The sequence below is a fragment of the Marmota marmota genome, unplaced genomic scaffold, assembly GCF_001458135.2.
Source record: "Marmota marmota marmota unplaced genomic scaffold, marMar, whole genome shotgun sequence".
Classification (NCBI taxonomy): domain Eukaryota; kingdom Metazoa; phylum Chordata; class Mammalia; order Rodentia; family Sciuridae; genus Marmota; species Marmota marmota.
The window spans coordinates 3,048,263-3,058,270 of NW_025999864.1; the positions used below are offsets into that span (position 1 = coordinate 3,048,263).

Sequence of the window (10,008 nt, forward strand, 5' to 3'; positions counted from 1 at the left end):
CTTTTTTTTTTTTTTTTTGTGAGTGTGTGTGTGTATGTGTGTATGTATATGTTGGTGCTGGAGATTAGAACCCAGGGCCTTGTGTATGCAAGGTAAGTACTCTACCAACTGAGCTGTATTCCCCAGACCTCTTTAGTGGAATTTAATACTGGACATTAAACGTGGATTGGAGATTGAGGAGGTTGGATATAATAAAATAAGGAAGAAATCCCCTGTGCCACAGCTGCTGCCATAGCCAGAGGCACCAGCCAGAGCAGTCCTTCCATGAGCAAAGTGGAGGGAAAAGGGAATTAAAGGAACCCACATTTTTAGGAGGCCTGAGGCGTGTTTGGGTCTGGAGAATTTAAAGATCAAAGACACTGTCCGACTAACCTGAAGGGCATTCTGTACAATATCCTTGTGCTGGAAAGAGGCCTCATCTCTCCTGGCTGCATGTGGAGGACAGAGGAAGGAACCATTTTACAGCCACAGCACAGAGGCCAGCAGCCCGCAGAGCCCATTCCTAGCTAACAAGAGTTTGTTCTGAAACACAAGCCTGGCAAAACCACACTGTACAACAAAAAATGTGCCTAAGTGACCAGGAGAAGATCAAATGTGCAGAAGGGTTATATAGGTGACTACTGGTTGTGGAAACCCACCCAGCTCTCCCCTTTTGCCTCTCTCCTCTTCTGCCTTGGTGCTTGTGGGACCAACTGGAAGAGATGCATCTGGTCAGGAATTTGAATGGGCAGGGGCAGGGGAGATTGTTGGGAGACTGAACCTGAGACCAGGAAAAGGGGTCTGCAGGTGAAAGAATGGACTAAGAATTGGTTCCTCCCACACCAGTGGAACCCAGGGGAGATCCCTGGGGTGCAGTCTTCCAGTGTGGACTGGCAATTGTTAGGCCCTGGAAGTGCACTGATGTACAATCTCCAGACCAACTGGCATTCAGCAAAGAACTGGAGTGTATCTAAGGCTAAACCTGGCCTCCAGGAGTTGGGCCTAGTGGATTACCACTCTCACTCCAGGAACCCCACCCTGAGGGTGGAGAAGGCATCACACTGCAGATGACCCCACCTACCATTGCTGAGAAGAGAAGCTGAGAATTTTCTGAACTCCACTGGAAACAATTTTTTAACTCTTCATCAAGATCTTATTCCTTTTTATTCTTTTCTCTGTTTAATTGTTACCTTAATAGTTCATGGATATATTCATACTTGTGTTTTTTCTCATTTCTAGCATTTTTGAAGCCAGTTATTTTTCATGGATCACTTTTTTGAGGACTAGGATGCTTGATTAGTATATTTCAGTTTTGTCTTGTCTCTATTATTTCTATTTTTAATTTGTTAAACTTTTACTTTATATATATATATATGTATATATATATACACATACATGTATATTATATATATATATATATATGTATATATATATATATATGTATATATATGTATATATATGTATATATATGTATATATTCTCTTACTTATCTGTTTTCCTGATTTTTTTCTTCTTTCTGCTAAGAGTCAATTTCTACTGTTCTCTCTTTTACTCTTAACTTTTTACTTGTATATTCTCTCTTCCTCCCTCATAAGTATCACATCATACATCACTTCTGTTCTCTCCTTGTCCACCATTCAAAATTGTAAACCTGTGCACATTTACTGGTTCTACTGTAAGCAATAACTGACCATATAATCTCTGTTTATTGTGACAATTAACATTGTAGATGACATAGCAGGAACTATTTTGGTTAATGCTGTATACTGTTTGCACTGTATTTGCTTCCCCCTAAATGGTGAGGTACTGGAAACCTTCCAGGACAGTGTAAATCCACAGGGTAGAAACTACTGCCTCAGATCCACACGGCTAGATAACCAGACACACAAACAACATGAAAAAGCGAGGGAACAAATTGCCCAAACAAACCAAGATATTTCAATAACAGAATCAATGGCATCACAGTGGAAGAAATGTCAAAGAAGAAATTTAGAATACACATATTTAAAATGACCTGTGAGGTAAAGGATGATGTCAGGAGTGAAATCAGACAGAAAATATAAGAAGTGAAAGATAACTTCAATAAACATATAGAGATCCCGAATCAGCTGGAAATACTCAAAGAGAAGGAATCAATAAACCAAATTAAAAATTCAGTGGAAAGCATCACCAGCAGACTAGATGACTTGGCAGACAGTGTTTCAGGCAATGAAGACAAAATATACAATCTTGAAAATAAAGTTGACCATGGAGAAAAGATGTTAAGAGACCATAAATGGAACTTCCAAGAAATATGGGATAACATGAAAAGACCAAATTTAAGATTTATCGGGACGGATGAAGGTTCAGAGATACAAACCAAAGGAATGCACAATCCTTTCAATCAAATAATATCAGAAGATTTCCCAAACCTAAATAATGAAATGAAAAATAAAATACAAGGAGCTTCCAGGACCCCAAATATACAAAGTTACAACAGACCCACACCAAGGCACATTATTATGAAAATGCCTAATAAACAGAATAATAGAATTTTAAAGACTGCCAGAGAAAAATTACAGTTTATTTAGAGGGAAATCCATCTGGATCACAATGATTTCTCAACCCAGATCCTCAAAACTAGGTAGTCTCGGAATAATATATACCAAGCTCTGAAAGAAAATGGATGCCAGCCAAGAATACTATACCTGGCAAAATTAAGCTTCAAAACTGACAATGAAATAAAAAATTTTCCATGATAAACAAAATGTAAAAGAATTTACAACTAGAAAGCCTACACTATAAAATATACTCAATAAAATATTTCACAAAAAGAAATGAAAATAAAAGTGAAAAGTAGCAAAGGGAGGAACCACACTAGAAGAGTAGTTAACCAAAGAGAAACTAATTCAAATTAAAAACTAGAAATAAATCAAAATAATAGGGAGTAAAATCATTTCTCAATAATAACATTGAATGTAAATGGCCTAAATCATTAATCAAAAGCCATCGACTGGCAGATTGGATTAAAAAACAGGACTCAATAATAGGCTGTCTCCAAAAGACTCACCTCATGGGCAGACATCCAAAGACTGAAGGTAAAAGGATGAGAAAGAACATATCATTCACATGGAACACACAAACAAGCAGGGGTTTGTATCCTTATATCAGATAAATTGGACATCAAACCAAAGTTAATCAGAAGAGATAAGCAAGGACATTTCATACTGCCTAAGCAAATTACACTTCAACAAGACATAATAAATGTAAATATGCATGCCCAAACAATGGAGCGTCTTGTACATCAAACAAACCCTTCTCAATTTCAATAGACCATAACACAATAGTGCTCAGTGACTTCAATACACCTCTTTTACCACTGGATAAATACTCTAAACAAAAACTAAATAAAGAGGCCACAGAACTAAAAATACAATTAATAATTTAGACCTAATAGACATATATAGAATATTTCATCCATCAATAACTGAATACACTTTCTTCTCAATAGCACACATATCCTCCTCAAAAACAGACCATATCTTAGGCCACAAAGCAACTCTTAGCAAATACAAAATGTATTTTGTATTTCTATCAGATCATAATGGCATGTAATTAGAAATGAATCATAAATGGATGATAAAATAGAAGCTACTCTAACACCTGGAGACTAAATAATATGCTATGGAATTATCAATGAATAGCAGAAGAAATCAGGGAGGAATTAAAAAAAAATACTTAAGAGGTAAATGAGAACAGAGACACAACACATCAAAATCTTTGGGACATGGGGTGGGGTTGTGGCTCAGTGGTAGAGAGCTTGCCTAGCATGTGTGAGACACTGGGTTTGATCCCTGGCACCATATAAAATAAAATAAAAACAAATAAAATAAAGAAGTAAAAAAGTAAAACTTAAAAAAAATCTTTGGGACATTATGAAGGCAACTCTAAGCAGAAAGTTCACTGTATTGAGCTCATTCATTAAAAGAATAGAAATTCACCATATAAATATCTTCACACTACATCTCAAAATTCTATAAAATAAGAACAAATCAATACCCAAAGCAGTAGAAGACAGAAAATAATTAAAATCAACAATGAAATTGAAACAAACAAAAAATTCAAAAAATTGAGGCCAGGCATGATGGCCCATGCCTGTAATTCCAGTGGTTCACTAGGCTGAGGCAGGAAGATCAAGAGTTCAAAGCCAGCCTCAGCAACCTAGCAACAGCACTAAGCAACTCTAGGAGACCCTGTCTCTAAATGGAATGTAAAAAAGGGCTTGGTATGTGGCTCAGTGGATAAGAGCCTCTGGGATTAGTCCCTGATACCAAGAAACAAAACAAAACAAAACAAAACAACAAATCAATGAAACAAAAAGTTGGTCTTTTTGAAAAAATAGATTTAAAAAACTCTTAACCAAGCTAACGACGAGAACGTGACAACTCAAATTACTAAAATTTGTGTTAAAAAAGGAAATATCACAATGGATACTACTAAAATACAGCTGATAATCAAAAACTATTTTGAAATTTATACTCTTATTTATAATAATTTATAATCTTATAAAGTATCTATAATAATTTATAATCTTATTAAAGATTGAAAATGTTGAAGACAATGACAAATTTCTAGAGACATATGACTTACCCATATTGAATCAGGCAGATGTAGAAAATTTAAACAGATCAATTTCAAGCAATAAAATTGAAGACTCCATCAAAGGACTACCAACAAAGAAAAGCTCTGGACCAGACAAAGTCTCAGCTGAGTTCTACCAGACCTTCAAAGAAGAACTAACACCAGTCCTCCTCAAATTATTCCATGAAATGGAAATGGAAGGAACCCTTCCAAACTCATTCTATGAAGCTAGTCACCTTGATACCCAAGCCAGATAAATCACAGAAAGAAAACTTCAGACCAATATCCCCGATGAACATGGATGCAAAAGTTCTTAATAAAATACTGGCAAATCACATACAAAAACATATTTAAAATATAGTGCAGCATGAGTAAATGGGGTTCATCCCAGGGATGCACAGTGCAACAAATGGAAATCAATAAACATAGTCCATCACATCAATAGACTTAAAGACAAAAATTGCATGATTATCTCAATACATGCAGAAAAAGCATTTGACAAAGGACAGCATCCATTCATGTTCAAAACAGTAGAAAAACTAGGGATAGGAGGAATAAACCTCAACACTGTAAAAGCTATATATGTTAAACTCAAGGCCAACATCATTCTAGATGGAGAAAAATCGAAAGCATTCCTTCTAAAAAGTGGAACGAGGTTGCCCTCTTTCACGACTTCTGTTCAATAAAGTCCTTGAAAATCTAGCTAGAAAAATTATGCAGAAGAAAAATTAAGGGGATACAAATAGTAAAAACAAACAAACAAACAAACAAAAAAACCCTCATGTTTATCCCTATTTGCTGATGACATGATTCTATATTTAAAAGATCCAATAAATTCCACCAGAAAAATTCTACAACTCATAAGAATGAATTCATCTAAGTAGCAGGATATAAAATTAACTCTTATTAATCAATTGCATTCCTATACAGCAGTGATAAATCAACTGAAAAAGAAATTAGGAAAACCATCCCATTTACAATAGCCTCAAAAAAATATTTGGGAATCAGTCTAATAAACGAGGTGAAATACCTCTATCAAAAAAAACTACAGAACACTAAGGAAATAAATTGAAATTGACCTTAGAAGATGGAAAGATCTCCTCCATTCTTGGTAGACAGAATTAATATTGTCAAAATGACCATACAACCAAAAGGGCTATACAGGTTTAGTGCAATTCCTGTTAAAATTCCAATGATATTGTTAGTAGAAATAGAAAAAGCAGTCATGAAATTCATTTGGAAAAATAAGAGAACCAGAATAGCCAAAGCAATCCTTAGTTACAAAAGTGAAACACGAGGCATCACAATACCAGACTTAAATTATACTACAGAGCTATGGGAACAAAACCACCATGGTATTGGCACCTAACGGAGATGAAGACCAATGGTACTGAACAGAAGACAGAGACACAAATCCACATAAATAGTGTTATCTCATATTAGACAAAGGTGCCATAAACATACATTGGACAAAAGATAGCCTCTTCAATAAATGGTGCTGGGAAAACTGGAACTCCATATATATCAAAATGAAATTAACTCCCTCCCTCTCACCCTGCACAAAACTCAAATCAAAGTGGATCAAGGGCCTAGGCATTAGACCAGAGACCCTGAGTCTATTAAAAGAAAAAGTAGACCCAAATCTCCATCATGTTGGCTTAGGAACTGAATTACTCAACAAGACTCCTAAAGTACAAGAAGTAAAATAAAAAATCAATAAATGGGATGGTATCAAACCCAAAAGGTTCTTCTCATCAGCAAAGGAAACAATCAAGAATGTGAAGAGAGAGCCTACAGAATTGGAGAAAAACTTTGTCACCTGTATCTCAGAGACAGCATTAATCTCTAGCATATATACAGAATTCAAAAAACTTAACACCATAAAAACAAATAACCCAATCAAAAAATGAGCGAAAGTACTGAACAGATACTTCACAGAAGAAGAAACATGACTGGTCAACAAATATATGAATAAATATGTTCAACATCTCTAGCAATTAGAGAAAAGCAGATAAAAATAACACTGAGATTCAGTCTTATTCCAGTCAGAATTGCAATCATCAAGAATACTTGTAACAATAAATGTTGGTGTGAATGTGGAGAAAAAAGTACACTCATACATTGCTGATGGAATGCAAATTGGTACAAACACTCTGGAAAGCAGTATGGAGATTCCTCATAAAACTTGAAATGGAACAACCATTTGACTCAGTTATCCCACTCCTTTGCATATACTCAAAGCACTTAAAATAGCATACTATAGTGACACAGCCACATCATGTTTATAGAGCTCAATTCACAATAGCTAAGCTATGGAACCAACCTAAGTGTCCTTCAAAGGATGAATAGCTAAAGAAAATGTGGTATATACACACAATGGAATGTTACTCAGACATAAAGAAGAATGAAATTAAGGCATTTTCTGGTAAATAGATGTAACTGGAGACTATCATGCTAAGTGAAATAATCCAAGGGGCTGGGGTTGTGGCTCAGCGGTAGAGTGCTCACCTAGCATGTGCAGGGTGCTGGGTTTGATCCTCAGCACCACATAAAAATAAAATAAAGATTAAAAAAAAGAAATAAGCCAATCCCCAGAAAACCAAAGGCCTTCTGATCTCTCTGATATGCAGAAGCTAACATACAATAATGGGGGTGGGAAGGAAAAATAGAAGTTCATTGGATTAGACAAAGGGGAATGAAAGGAGGAAGGGAATAGGAAAGATAGAATGAATTGTACATTACTTTTGTATATCACGTATCAATATATGACCAGTGTAATGCCATATCATGTACAACCACAAGAATGGAAAGTTATACTCCATGTATGTATAATATGTAAAAATACACTCTACTGTCATATATATCTGAAAAGAACAAATAAAAAAATCTAAAAAAAATGAATTAGTAATCAACACATGGTCAAGACTTTAAAGAGATGTCAAAGTTTTATGTGCTTTTTTGAGAAAGCTAATATCAAGTCCGAAGACTCCTAGTTCTTAAGAACGCATCCTCATGAAGGAAAGTGTCTATAGTGCTGTGTAGTAAGCTGCTCACTGGAAGCATTCTCTAAGGATGTCAGTAGGCTGGCTTCTATAGCACCAGAGAGCACTTGCTGTGGTCAGATACAATGACAATTAAGCAACTGGATTTAAACATTTGTGAGATTATAACACATCAGTTGGGATTAGGTTATGCTCTGATTCAAGCAAATGAAGAAAATTCTTTTTTCAAGATTTCTCAGGTAAGTTAGACCATAAATACAGCTATACCTGCTGAACAAACTAATAGGAAAACATTCTCTGATCTTTCCAGACCAAATAAAGACTTGGAGAGATTTTAGTTGTCATATCAAAAGAGAGTCCATGGTCTACCTCAAATAAACAAAAATATTAGAATCTGAAATATTCTAGGAGTTAATTGTCGATCCTGGATACACATAAAAGAAAACCATTTCCCTTACTTGAAAGCCTCTTTCCAGGAGTCTTAATGATCAGCTGCCAAATTTAACCTTTGGTTCCATGTCTACAATATCTATTACTCCCCCCCTTGCTTATTGATGTGAGGCTAAATTTTATCCCTCTTCAGAATGCACAAATGCAGATGTGTGGATGAAAGATGGAGGTTGGGAACCTACACTGAAAAAAGCCTGGAGAACAAGCTGTTATGAATGGAAGCACATGGCTTCATGACTCAGAGAACTAAGAGTACATTCACACAAAAGAATCAATGGCCTTGGTCATGTTATATGAGAAGGAAGAGAGAAGGAGGGTTGTAGAGAAGGCAGTCAAGAGGTTTCCTATTCATTATAATCATTGTGGGATTTGTTTTGAATGTTTTGGGAGAAAGTTCTTGGCAACTCTATTCAAAGTAACCACCCACTGGCAACAGCCCATCAACAGCAGCATGGATAAATAAATAATAATTTGGGGTCTGTTCATACAAGGGAATACTATACACCACAAAAATGGATGAACTCTTGCTACATACATTATGAATGAATCTCACAATCATAATATTGGGGGAATGAAGCCAGATGCAAAAGAATACGTAGGGTATAATTTCATTTATATCAAGGCCAAAAGCTTGCTAAACTCATCTATGGTCAAGGTTGTGGTTATCTCAGCTGGGTAGTGACTGAATGGAGCACAAGAGGGCTTCTTGGAGCTGGTAAAGTTCTGTGTTTCTCTGTGGGTGTGTTCAGTCTGTGAACATCCTTTGTTATATACTTGTAATTTATAATTTTTTGTTTATGTAAGATACACTTCAAAAAACTTATTAAGTTCATATTCCAGAGCCCTAATGTAGATCTACTAAAACTACAGACTATATATTCCTCAGGGTATCCCTATCAATGTACAGCCAAAGTTGATGACCCCTGGACCAAGTGAACTACCTCCAGTGGCGTGCTGGAGCCAACCCATACCAGTTTGTGAGAACAAGTTTCTAAATTCTGGGAATTTGGCAAGGCCATGAAAATAGTATTAAATATTAAACCATATAAATTTACTATTAAATAAATTATACTAAAATAAATAGCAATAAATAATCAAAAATCTTTACTAATCATTTTATCCTTCAGTACAATCTAGAATTTTGAGGTATTCATGCAATTTTATCTGTGTGGTGAAAATAACATAGAGGTGTGCTACTTGTTCCATCTTGACCCAACCTTGTGCTCAGTCACATTAGTAGTTTAAAATTGACCACAGTGGGAGTATTCATACTACATAAATTATTGATCTTATAAATCAGGGCTTATTGTTCTGTTGATTTTCTAGATTTAAGAAAATAATTAAAAAATTATTAATAATGCAGAATAAACTTAAAGATGTGTTGTATGTGTAGTTGTTACATTGTGAGTAGATTTGAGGAAATAGCCTCCCAGAATTTAAAAACTGTTACCCATGTCAGCAAAAAATTCATTCACATCTTTGATAAACAGGTACAATTTTGACGCATCTATTTGTTGTTTCACTTTTATCTTACTCAACAACATAAAAGAAAACATCAGCCAACACTTATATGGCAACTACTCTCTGTTGCCAATTGTACCATATGTTGATTTTGGATATAAGAGTTCGGCAATACCAACAAAAGTATTTTGTGAGGCCCAATTGGCAATATGGAATTTATACACTCTTTATGTCAGTAGCATTTATTTTTTTAGGTGCTAGTGACAACCTAAGGCCTTGCACATGCTAAGCGTGCAGAGTACCACTGAGCTATCCATCCAGACCCTCAGAGCATTTAAAAGTGATCTGCCAGCACTGTCTTCCCTGTTTAAGATTCCATGACTCTTTTTATTACTTAGAAATAAGGGGCTGGGGACATAGCTCAGTTGGGAGAATGCTTGCCTCACATGCACAATCCCCAGCACCACAAAAAAAAAAAAAAAAAAAAAAAAAAAAA

At 35.5% G+C, this 10,008-nt stretch overlaps 1 protein-coding gene across 14 annotated transcripts in view; it reads right to left on the bottom strand.

Annotated features, from left to right (window-relative positions):
- Rhobtb1 (Rho related BTB domain containing 1) overlaps window positions 1-10,008 on the bottom strand; it is a 127,136-nt gene that overhangs the window by 53,026 nt on the left and 64,102 nt on the right. The window lies entirely within an intron of this gene.